Here is a 13771-nt window from a genome sequence, read left to right on the forward strand (position 1 = left end):
CCAAAGCGTGAAAAGATCCCTTTAACATCGGGCAACAGAATAATAATCTGTGCTCATGATACGTGGTGTTGCGTGCAATGCGAAAGCTTTCGTTCCAGCACTTAAAAAAAGCCCATTCCAGAGGGAACCGAATGACGCATTTATTGATTACGTTTACTGAAGTGTTGCTTCAACGTCAGCGTTTCCTTGTTTACATAATAATTGTTGTAAATAAAAGCATTGTACGGTTACGTTTGTGAACTTCATGACGATGTGTATGTTACTTATTTTGTTCATGCCCTTACAGTAGCTCTGGTTGTCCGCAGTATCAAATGTCAGAATATGATTTATTACAGAATTAGAACGATAGTGCACCATTTTATACAAAATATCAAACTCGGGCTTTCGCAGACGTTCGGACCGTCATCGTTGTCATGCTAATAGACGATGTCCTAATTATATATACCATTTCGCGCACGAAATATTTATAAAAATGTAATTAGGTCCATATGTAAAAAAAATATTAGATGTAATGTAAGAGACATGTACAGAAGCTCCAGCGTCAATCCAATTGTATTAATTGTATGTATATATATGCCAATTTCACAAGAAAATGTTTCATAGCATGGTGATTCAACACACAAATTCTTTTGTTGACGTAAGATCATCTGGATTTACAATGATCTAACGACTTTTTAATATAAACAAGTGAAACTCCTTTAACATACGGGGCTTGACGTAGCGAAAGCTCGGACCATCCCTGCTGTGGCTTGAAATGCCCGAGGTAGGCGTCTATAGGAATCCAATCTCGGCACCATTCTTATATTATAAACGATAGCGCGAATGATGAGGGACATCTTTGTAAACGTGTAACGTAAACATTCCGAATAACGCCAGTCCCTAGGTATTCTTCAGAAATCGCTTTTATAACGTGTAAGATATTGTTCGTCAAAAGATCGGACTTACAAGCGAGTAATCTTCCATACTAGTAAGTAAGTGTTGAATACCTCCTTAGTAGATGTGTATACTTGTATTTTCACGGCAAACATTGTACGCATAATTGTGATGCTGCAAGTGTATGAAATGATTATAAAAACCGATTTTAAATGGATTTGATTCGTTCGTTTATGAATGCCTAATGGTGAGTTTCATTCTTATACTGACTAACTTTGACCGGAATGACTGTCTTGGAATTGTCACAGTAGTTAATCAAATCGACTGTCGGTGCACAATACATGTCTTTAGCATGAACATGCATACATAGTATGTACACAAACGACAATTATTATATCGTATCGTGAAGTTCAATTGCTGAAATGCAGTCAATTACAATTTGTTATTAACTCATGCGTCGACAAGCCCATTAATGGTTATGTGATCCACGCAACATATCTGCTCTAAGCCCATTGCGTCAAATCTCAAACTTTCATCGACTGACCGATTTATTATGACTTGCATTAAAACAGGTTTTCATGCATACTAATCACATTTTCCAGAAATTCCTCGCAATTTATCATGATGACGTCCGCCAACCTCAAAAGTCATGAAAAAAAACAACGCTTGACGTCACGCATTACGAAGAATGTTCCATAAGCGACAGTTGCGTATCATAGGTAACATAACAGATATATGTCAAATATTGCAAAAATGTGTATAGATACAAAAACACGATATTTAAACGCCTGCCGTGGTGGTTTTGAAACTAGGCCTGAATGTCATTGACTGAATAAAACGTGGAAAAAAACGCATACAACAAAGATACAAATGTATTAATTTCTTCCAAAAGTTGGAGAATACCGGAACGCCATCAAATAAATAATTCGGAGATTGTCCATACAGAATAGAATGGTATGTGAACTATGTTTTCCTTATCAACACCTCAAACGATGGCTAATTTAATGTGACCATTACAATAAAGATATACCCGGTTTCCCATCTAACTTGTCACTGCTGTATTCGCAACACAACACGGTAGGTCAACACCCTAATCTCGCAACACCAAGGATAACAGGAAAACAATGTTTCTTATAATATATTGCAAAAATTGTTGAACCTCCGTGTATCTTAAATATACAAAATGTATTTTAGTTCGTTACCTGCATCAGAGACACGTGTTATTTTATCGCTATATGTGTGTTCTAAATGATTTTTATCAGGAATAGGCCAACAAGTTATCATTCTTCCATACGCCATTAGTGAAAGCTGTTCGTATTTGTTCGTATACAATCACAAGCGAAAAGGTAGAGGTATGCGTTTAAATCCATTGGTCGATAGCTAAATACGGAAAATGTGCGGCTTTAACACAACCGCACAATTTTGATTTTACATCTTTATTCGAGGTAATTGTTTTAACGCTGATGTGGGACTTAAAAAGACCGGAAACGATTTAAATAGTTGAATTTTGTTATGGTAATGAATGTCGATTAAATGTTTTAGCTGTTGCGTGAGGTTGAATTATTCATTATATTGAACTAAGACGGGTTTGTTGCCACCATTACTAAGCATAACTTAGCAAGTCAAAGGTTGCAATTTAAAACAATAATTTTTGTGTTCGATGTCGTGCGTTTACATCGCAATGAGTACAAGAGTACAATAATTATTTCGCATTCGCTTATCTTTATTGCTTTATTGTATGATCATAATTATGTTGACGTAATTTGCAAGTTTTTTTCGTGCACAAATTAACATCGTCTGTATCGCACAGTGGACATTTCTGTTCAGTCCGAATTATCACGTTTAATTTTTGTTCAAAGAAGTCTTTTTTTTTCAATAAAACTCGCCTCTAAACGGAAAGTGACGCCCCGGGTAGCCTGTGCGGACTTTGGGACCAGAGGGTTTGGAAATTACATTCTCTAATCCGTCATCAGTCTCAACACACGAAATAATGTGACACTCATGTAACCAATTAAATAAGGGGCCATTTATTCCAATTGTCTTTTGTAACGTGTGCTGATGCTGATTCTAATTATACAATTAACACAAAATAATAATGCTCTTGGTTGGGAGTATCACACTTGCGATTGGACCCCGTGGCTGCAGCGACCTCGCCATCGACGAAGTGAGTTTTATTACAAAAAAAAATGCGCTCATAAATTCTGCCGATTATGATTGCATATGATTGTAATCGATACAACAATTAAATACTCCCATAATATTCTACAGCGCCCACTTTTATAGTTTTCCTGAGTAGAACTCGTAGATCACGAGAATCCGCGAGGCTTCACAGACCGTATTGCACAGCTCCGAACACTGCGGGATGGATTACTACGTGTATCGCACAGTTCCATAATTGCGCAATAATAACAGCGTGAAAAGTAATTGAATATTGCTCTTTAGATAACTTCCTAAACATATATAGGCCACCCATGTAATGCTTACAAGTCAGTTAAAAAAGTTAATGCTTCCCGAGTTTGTGTATTTCGGATGTTTTCGATAGTAAAATAACAAAATTTCTCTTCGTAGCACATTGATTTATTACAATTGTGAGGGTTCGAAAAAGTTCTGGGAAAAGTGGACTAAATGCACGTGCGTTAAGTTCATCCCAAATAAGCCTTAACAGTCCGTACAGGCTAATCAGGGACGACGCTTTCCTCTTTAGTTTCATTTTAATCTAAACGAAAATAAGTTTAGACGGAAAGTCTCGTCCCAGATCAGCCTGTTCGGACTGCACAGGCTAATCTGGGATGATACTTTACGCGCATGTATTTAGCCCAGTTTTCCCAAAACGAAACCATATTATTAGTGACGCCCGAATTTTTTTTTAGCACTCTAGTGGCTTCTGGAAAACGAACCGTGAGCAAAACAGGCCCGTACGATTACAACGAATACATAGACGCATCAGTTCGAGTGGGCATCTGCATGAAATATGCATTTTTTACGAAATAAATGATGTGTTATATTATTTCCCAAACGAAAAAGGCATTGTTCCACCGTACATTCTAAATAAACAAAGCGACTTTCGTCTTAGTTACATAAGCTGATTACGAACGTGGTTGTTTTACAATTAATAGTAAATAACCGGAACATATGGATTGATTCAAAAGGCGTGCATTGGCACTTAATTAAAGTTACCTTAAAACGAATGGTACTGTTGGTCTGGTATTTGCATAGAATGTGTATTAGCTTATGATTACTAAACGTCTTGTCTTCTAAAATAGGGGCATAGTAAAAACATGTTTTCAATAGAAACAAAGAAAACATACCATACGCTGCAAACTTTGACCGAGTTCATGCTACGTTACTTTCTATCCTAGGTCTTCTGTTGTTGTAACACCATGTGAGCGAAATTAGTTATATAAATGTTGTTATACATTTGTTTTTAACAAAATAATCTTGGTAAATCTACGCGTGATGTCCATAGTCCGACAGGTGAACGACACACTAAACAACGTTTTACAAGTTATTTGATAAAGACAGGATGAGAAGCGAACCAGAGGCTAAATAACGAATGTATATTTTATATATTTTGTGTATTCGAGCCGCGCTCTGGCAAAGCTGTATGCATATGTATAAAGTATTGTCACATATTAGCACGTGCAGTCGGTAATGGCTAATCAGGAACGACTCTTTCCGCGTTTATGATTTTTTTTCGAATTAAGGAATTCTCCTGTAAACGAAAAATCAGTCCAAGCTAAAAGATTCCTCCCTGATAAGCCTGTGTGGACTGCATAGGCTAGTGTTGATCGGCATTTTACGCACAAACGGCATAGACCCCGTTTTCCCATATCGAGGCTAATTTGTATATTTGTGATCCCAACGTTCCGATACATCAACCGTATATTTCCGTCATACATCGTTTATTATTTAAGTTGTGTAGTGGTTATCGCATCACACTTATAATCCAAATATCATTGATTCGAACTCAAGCGGAAGCAAATATATTTATTTACCATTATTCATGTAATTGTTATAATTAAATTGCATATAAGCAGAGCTCCGTATAACTTTTCTTAGTAATTGGGTAAATTGCCACTACTTTTGAGTTCAATTTTCAGTTTTCATTTTCAATTGGGCACAAAAAAGTCGGTACCTACTACTTTAATTGACAATTGGTTATTTTTGTATAAAAATTGGGTATTTTCATTGTCTTTAATTCTCACCGGAATGAGCTTGGGCGAAGCGGAAAGAATCTGGGTATTTCCGACCCGGGTATTTCCGGGACAGATTTACTTGTTGCGCAGAGAAAAATTACGATATGCGGAATCAGCAATTTCAATTGTGTTTCGGTACGCAGAGTTTTATTTTTCTATGCGTAATCAGCAATTTTACATTGGGTATTTACGCAAATACGCACCTTATCTGTAGCTCTGCATATAAGTCGCCAACACCATCGCCTAAATCATCAAACACGAAAAGCCCGAGGTCGATTCACCTGAAACTCAATGAACACTATTCTACGAACTCTTTCGAACGCTATGAATTGACTTAACTGCACGCGTGTTTGCATATATATATCCAGCTTAAATAATCTTACAACAAATACAAACTCTAAACATCGAGACCAACAAGATTTGTGTTTTAAAGAATTATACTGTATACGTTCATGTTCGTTCGGCTAGAGTTTTGACCAAAACCCCTTAAAGCGGAGAGTCGCACTCGAGTTGATCACACAATTGTATTTACAGTCGGTAAATGTACTTTCGTCGGCGCCACACATCCTCGGGCCAAGCTAGATGCTCCCCGAGCGTCGACGGACACACATGCGAACTGTGCAGGTCCGTGCAGTTTTGAGTGTTTCAATTCGTGGGCAGCAAATTGCCTGCAATCGTACCGTTTATTTATCAAATGAAGGCAAGCTATTTATCTGTGATAGAATGAAGTCATGTCGTCAGAAAAGTTAAATTTTACAATAATTGTAAAATTGGTGGATTCGCCTTAAGAACAATATTAAACGTTATATCTTTGTCATTTATTAATTTCAATTTAGTTTAAGTACATACAGCATTGTTATTAAATAGTGTTGTGATCCATATTTATCAATAGGATTAATGTGTAAGGACATTTTATGTTCTGCGTATGCCATACACAAATTACTGTACATGTATATGACGTCTTGTCCATTTCAGAAAGTGTATTAAATGTATTAATTATGCATGCACTATTGCACATTTACTGAATTATTTACATAGGAAACACAAACTTGTCAGTCCTAATTATTTCGGCAAATGCTAGCATTTTGCGTTATCGTACTGAAAAAGTGCGTTCGCGAGTAGCATCAGATTTATGGCAAAAAATACGCATTGATATCAGTTAACACATTTGAGTACATGTGCTATTATTCCCGCGGATGCGTTTACTCTCCGCGCATTGTGATTGGTCGCTTCGGTAAATAGGCCGGGCTTAAGTATCCACGTGATTGACTCTTTTTCCAAAATGTGTAACAGCCCGACAGACGCACTAAATAACTCAGTGAGGTAGGACATTTCAATAACCGGATTCCCAAAATTTGGATTTTAACCGATTTTTGTGTTATAGATCTATTAATAAACAAGCTGATTCGCTTTTGTTGCTCGGATATCTATGGTTGGATTATAAATAAAAAAGAACTTGCAGTGATTTTTAGATTTTAATATTCAAGATTGTGATTTAAATGAGAACTGTTTAAGGATTTACAAATGATCAAGCGGATTAACATGTATTTTTAAAGGTATGTTGCTAATACAAGATTATTTAAGCGCGAGATGATTAGTCGTATGCAGAAAACAGGACAAAATGCGTGCGAATTCGCAATTAATGTCGTCATGTGATCTCCACAACTCGTGCAACGCGCGGATGAAATCACGTGCATTGCTTCGCTGTTTTCTGTCTAAAATTATTGTTGTGCACTTGTTTATACAATTTGCTTAAACTCGTTCGTTTGCGCAATATATTCTCCTCTTTGTAAACCGGAGGTGTCGTTTTGGCGGATTATAGTTTGATAACGCTTTAACTGTTCACTGTTTTTTTGGTCGGATGCAACACAGCAAAATGCAACAATCACACATCAGCAGATTGCTTTCTTTGTGGCGTTTTTAAACATTTTACTTTGATTTACTGGCATGGTCTTAATTTTTTTTTTATACATTTTTGCGTTTTTTATCGTTTTACTTCAAATTTTTGGCGTTGTCTCTATGTTTTACTTGAAATCATTGATGTATAATTATGTGCCTCCACATATTAGTACTGAACATAGTTTGCATGTGATTCATTTCATAATAAGTGTTTTTACATTTGTTGACATTTATTTCATGAAAGATATTTGAAACTCAGGAATGATGTTATAAGGGACTTCCGACATTTAAGCAGTGCAAGTAATTTAGTTTAGTTCAATTTGCTTTTAATCATGAGTCAAATAAATACAGCAGCTGTACCTGTTGAATCAACATTTTCATATATTATGTCATTGCATTTGTTTTATATTAACCTCATCAAAACCATGTGTCACATACATCACATTGGACTTTTTCCTACCAATTAATACCGCTAGTATCTCAACTTTGGTATCAGGAAAAAGCATGTAAATGATGTCTTGGGTTTAGATACCAATTATGTGTAATGTTCCTTAATACTTCTTACTAAGTGCTCAATGGTTGATTAGTATAGGAGTCTAAGGATTTCCATAAAATAATGAGACCACTTTTATTGCAAACTTAAAACTACCTGTAAATTATTTCATCATATAAGATTATTAATGAATGCACCTAAGAAATAATTGTGATACATACAGTTTACTCACTGACCCAAAGAGGTAGAATGGTGGTTATATCTGGTGGGAAAATTAGGGAGATTTTAGTGTTTTCAAATTACTCTGAGCGATAAGGGCCAAGATTTACCAACAGATTTCATTCTTGCTTTGTTTTTGATCCCTATCTTACAAATAGTGTTGCTAGATTGTCGGCATTCAGGAATTCCTTTTACATTAGAGAAGCTTTCATTTTAATCTTAATTTCTCATAAATGTTTGGGGCAGAGTCAGAAATAAAAGCAATTACCTTTTGGTATACACTTTTAGGGAGTTTTAACTTTTAGCATTTTTGTATCATTCTTAGCTGGAAAGTTTATTTATATGGTGACATTTATTTCATAAAAGGGGGAATCCTTATAAATTCCTTGTCATTTATTTGTCCTATAAACTTAGTTTGTTATAGAATGGAAACGATTTATTTTGCAAAATTCTAATAGTGTTTAAGGAGTATTTTGCAAATATGGCGTAGATACAAGTCATTTTGAATAACTCGTAAGTTTTGTAATAAATTAACAATATGACATGTCACAACTAAATGATTGGCTGATTTTATATTATTCAGTCATATTCCCAATGGCAAAAAGAATCCTTTGATTTATATCTAGTTTGAAAATTCCCAATGGATGGTTTGACTTGCAGATGTTTGGAAATCGATCTTCGGCTTGCGCTCAGCCTCTGTCTGTCAGTCTGTCTGTCAGTCAGTCACACATTTCTGGATCATGGATAACTTTAAAAGTTCTTAATATTTTTTCATGAAACTTGTAACATGGATAGATGGCAATATGGACATTATAATGCATGTCATTTCATTCTGTTCCTACGTCAAAAATTCTGTTTGCCATGGCAACAAATATATAAAAAAATCTAATAAATCTGACAATGGTGGAATTTCTGACAATGGTGGAGCCGCTAGGGGACATATACTGCTTGGCAGTAGTCTTGTTTAAGTGTTATCACTAATTATTCAACTAATCTATTAATAATCAAACAATAATTCATTTTCTCAATTAAAAGTAAATTAACACTAAAAAAAGGCCCCGTTAGCAACAAGAAATGACAATGCTACTACTGTATTCACAGGAATATTTTTGAATCTCCTGTCAAAAATAAATATCAATATCATAAATTATTAGCTCATTTCTCCCAACATTTGTTGCAAGAGATATATTTCTGTTGATCTAGAATAGAGGGCATCAGGATGCTTGATCTGTGAATGAAAAGATAAACACAGATATGTCTGAATAGTACAAGAAACTGTCAAGGTATATCTACAAAAGTAACATATTGAGGATATAGGAAGAGAACAGGCAAATAGATAGAGAATTATTTGAGGAACTTCTTTAAGAAAATTTAAGTATATCTTTATCAATTAAATTATTCGAAATCTGCCCTAACAATATGTTAGAAAGTTTAAATAGTTTAACCCTTTCCCTCTCAGAAGCAAAGTGAAAATGGCTATGTGCAAACAGCATAATACCAGAACAGCCTGCGAGTAACTCACAGTCTGTTTAAGTTTTGTGCTGTTTGATGCCTTAGGCTTGGAAATGAAGCCAATAAAACTTGAATCCAGTAAGAAAGGTCTTTAATAATATTAAATATTCTAAGGACCCGGACTACAAATGAGTCAAAATACGTATCGAAACTGTAAAGGGTTAAAAGAGAATTGGTAGTTTGTTGAATGGTTTTTAATTTGTGTTTAGATTGTACAAGAATGCTTTAAAACAGTGCATCACAGTCATGTATTTTTAAAACATCTTAATGATGTCTTGAGAAAATAATTCAATATGTCACAATATCATTAATAATCATGAAAATGTAAATATTAATATGAAAATTGGTTGATGAACTTTAAATTGTAATCATTGCTAAAATGTATTGTGAAGGCAATCATAAAACAACTACAAAATTAAAATACAATAGTTACAGAGCTATCGGTATGATCACAACATGACAAAACTGCATGGAATGGTCTAAAATATTCAGATACATGTATCATAGGAAAAATATACAATAATTTGGTTGATATTGAATTAAAAAGGCTAATTTTTAAATGTCACTATTTAATTCCAAAGGATGATTATGGAATGTTACTATTTAATGATAATCCCATTGGAAGATATTGGAATGTTGGAAAGTCTTCTGGCACTGTTCACTGTTTACAAGGGGAAATTGAAATAGCTGCCATATGTAGGGGGAATTGTAAATATTTGTGTAAGGACCTGGTGTCTGCATGGAGCTGATGAAAGAAGCGTTGATATACAGCGCGTGCCAGACCCAGCCTTGTTTGATTCTTAGACTTCTTTCTTAAATTGAGCCTTGCTTTGGGAGCATGGGGTTTAATGCATGTGCGCCAAGTGTCATCCCAGATTAGCCTGTTCCGTACGCAAAGGCTAACCAGGGAGAACACTATGCCTAGAATGGATATTTGTTTGGAAGACTCTTTTTAAATGAACAATTCCATAAGGGCCGAAAGTGATGTCCCTGATAAGCCTGTGGGGACTGTAAAGGTTAATTTAGGACAACACTTGCATTAAACCCAGTTTTTACTAGAATGCTGCTTAATTCTTCAACTTCTACCTAGATTTATGAGAAATTGTTCATGCCATGACACAGAATAAAATATGTAAGGATTTTTATATATGAATTATTAAATTTAGTTATGAGTCATCATTTGCATATTCTTATGTTCAGAAATGATGAGAACATCATCTCAATGAAAAACAAAATTGATGACATTTAAAAGATTATACATGCCAGTTGAATTGTGATGCACTGATAACTTGGACTCTGTTTTAATGGTTTATGGAAATTTTCTTGACAAGAATGGAATGGAATTGTTGCAGTTCTGTTGTTTTTGTTGACAACATTTCTGTGTTAATTGTTATGGATAAAAACACTTTTTCTTGCAGAAAATTGGTCACTTGTAATTACCAGTATCATTCTGTTTTTCTTGTTGAGGACTTTTCTGTGTTAATTGTCATGAATAAAAGACACTGTTTCTTGCAGAAAATTGGTCCTCTGACTGATTATTTGAAGGATCATTGCAAATAGTCCAAGCTTAACTTTCCACAAGAGACCATGATGAAAATGTTTACATGTTTCTGAATTGTCCATGTTTTTAAGCTATTATGACTTTGTTGTTTTGTAAATTTGTTTCAATTAAGAAATTGGCTGTAAAAATAATTAAACATGTCATTGTGTAACATTAAAAACTAATTTTAATTGAGCTTTATGTGTTTGTGACATTTTAATTTAGATTTTTCTATTAATTTACACAATACTTGATTTGGTAATTTTATGACTTATTCAATACAGATTGTGAATGTTGTTTTAACCCTTTACCAACTTAGATATGTATTTTGGCACATTTGTAGTCCTTTAGAAAGTTAAATTTAATGTTAGACCTTTCTTACTAGATTCACATTTTAAAGGCTTCATTTCCAACCCTTAGATACTGATGAGCAGCAACTATTTTACCCCTTTGCATGCTGGGAAATTTGTCTTCTGCCAAAATGTCGTCTGCTGAATATATAAAATAAGCATTTTCTTCGATTTTTTTTCAAAGAATACTATCAGAATAGCAAACAGTTTGGATCCTGATGAGACGCCACGTTCTGTGGCATCTCATCTGGATCCAAACTGTTTGCAAAGGCCTTCAAAATTCGGTTCCCGCACTGAAAGGGTTACTGTTGACTTGTATTCATCAGACTTATTTTGTACTGGTATCCAAGCATACACTTACATATTTTCTTTTCCATCCAATGTAACTATGTTTAAGTAAATCATACGAAAATAAATGCCAGTAATTTAAGCAATTTCCTCTGAGATTTATTATTAAATTATAATTGGTAAATGGCAAGTAAGGTTATAATTGGTAAATGACAAGTTAGGGGGTCACTCAAAGAGTGAGAAAATGATATTAAAACATGTAATTTGATTAGTCGTTTGAGGTCCAAATGGTTCTAGAATTGTTGTTTGTCAAATTTGCTTTTTATGTAGTGACCTTTCATGGTCTATATTTTGTGACAGTAATTTCATGACTTTGTCATTATGCTCAATTACATTAAGTGGTGTGAAATTTACTGGCCTGTTTCATCTAGAATATAGACAGGCAAGATTGTGCTTGATAATACTCAAGAAGGTTCCACATTTTGAGAGCTTTTAAGTTTTTACCTTTTACAAAAAATGAAGTCATCATTCTTGTATTGTTGTTTATAATTGTTTTGAGTGGAAATTTAAGTACTAACTTATAAATAATTTTCAACTTGTCCACCAAAATAGCAGCAAGCTATCATAATCTTATACAAGAATATGCTAAGAAAATCATCATAATATACTCGTAACAGTTATCATGTTTTTATTTTAAACCTTTTTGCAGTGTACAAACGTATGCAGCCTAAAGCAGCCCATCAAGATGAAATTGGAAATTGGTAATTATATAATTTAAATGCATCACATGTTGCCAGTTAGCTCACAGTGGTGAAAAAAACTAGTTCTGGCAACATCTTGTGGACGAATTTACATTTTATTGACATTTAATGATAGTATAGTATCAGGAAAAGGCTCACAACGTACATTTTTTCCAAATTGTGTAGTACTAAAACATAGTATCAAATTAGGTCATTGATATGTAATATGGTGATGATGATATTGAAATGTTATTGAGTGTGTTTTTCACCATTTTGGTAATGGGGCCAGGGTCCTATGAATTAGGAAAAATCAAGTCGTTGTGACTAAAATTGGGATATTGGTGAGTTTTTTTGTGCAATCATTCAATCATTTAAAAATTGAAGAATAAAGTGATGTCAATATTATATTAAATAAAGTTCAATTAATACAGTTGGATAGGGAGATTATTTATGTTGAGCTTTGATTATTCATTTATTTAAACCTTAAATGAGGAATTTTCGGCAATCATTTGGGAAAAAAAATACTTTTCCAAAATTTGAGATTGGGAATGAGGCGGACATTTATTTTAACTTATTTAACTTATTTATGATAAATGCTGAAAAGCCAAAAGGATAAAAAGAAGCTCATTTCTGTGGATGAATGTGATAGTAACTTTTGGCTTCATATGGGCTCCAGAGGTCTGTGTACAGGCTGAACATGTTAAGTTTGCCTGTCACGTATTGGTGGATGTCAAAGGACCGAACAGTGTTGTACCTGTCATTTTGAATCAGCTGATCGCGTTAGCAAATTCACTCTTTTGTGTTAAATGTACCTGTCAGGTAATCTCCTCAATTTCAAGTCATTGGCTGGTTAATGTCATAGAAATCACATAATATAATATATTGAGGAATGGAACCATTGATATTGTAGATGATGGAGAAAATGATAATTAAAACTCTTAAGATTATTTTATTGTGATGGTTTTGCTACTAAATTTTCTTATTGGATAGAATGTCATGTATGAAGATATAATATTTAATTGTTTAAGATATATTTTTGAGTATATTAATTTTTTGAGTTTGGTATTCCTGCTTATTAATTAAGTTTATTGATTATAATATTTTTTGCTTTGAAATTTATGTTGAACTTGAAGTTAATATTGTGTGATCAGTTTGCAAAAGACATATTTTTTAGTTCATGTACAAAAAAGTGTTTAAAGCAAAAATTACTAAAAATATGTTAACTATGAACAGTCTGCAAAAAGTTTACTCTTGTCTATTACAAAGTGATGGTATTTTGTTGGTAAAAAAAAACACCATTTTATTGTCTTCTTTTTGTCCAATAATGCACCCCAAATTAATATGCCTTTATTGAATAATGTCTGGTTCAATTTGAAATGTCTCCTTCCCACATCCACAATTTCAAAGTAAGACAATGTCATTTAATAAAACTATTCTTTAGAGGTATAATGATATAAGTTATTACCTGCAAATGCTAGGAAATAATAATTATACTACTCAGTATCATGTTTTTTAAGTGTCTGATGATTAAAAGTTATAAATGCTTAAATTATGTTTTAATACTTTTTGTTATAATTGGCCAGTGTTTTGAATGGTACCAACATTATCTCTGTTGTCAGTCTAGCATGGGATTTATGACACCTTCAACAAGGAGATTATAA

General features: G+C 33.8%; 1 protein-coding gene across 4 annotated transcripts in view; it reads left to right on the forward strand.

The window, feature by feature from the left end:
- The first annotated feature begins 885 nt into the window (after nucleotides 1-885).
- LOC127842413 (fibroblast growth factor receptor 2-like) overlaps nucleotides 886-13771 on the forward strand; it is a 67145-nt gene continuing 54259 nt past the window's right edge. Inside the window, exons 1-2 of one of the 4 annotated variants that reach the window (XM_052371907.1) lie at nucleotides 886-967; nucleotides 12080-12131. The gene's annotated coding sequence lies outside the window, so the exon portion shown is untranslated. Of the gene's footprint in view, nucleotides 968-6361; nucleotides 6626-8945; nucleotides 8964-12079; nucleotides 12132-13771 lie in introns of those variants that run through there. The other 3 variants (XM_052371905.1, XM_052371908.1, XM_052371909.1) reach the window with 3 other exon arrangements.

This window comes from Dreissena polymorpha, chromosome 8, assembly GCF_020536995.1.
Source record: "Dreissena polymorpha isolate Duluth1 chromosome 8, UMN_Dpol_1.0, whole genome shotgun sequence".
In the NCBI taxonomy this organism is placed as follows: Eukaryota; Metazoa; Mollusca; class Bivalvia; order Myida; family Dreissenidae; genus Dreissena; species Dreissena polymorpha.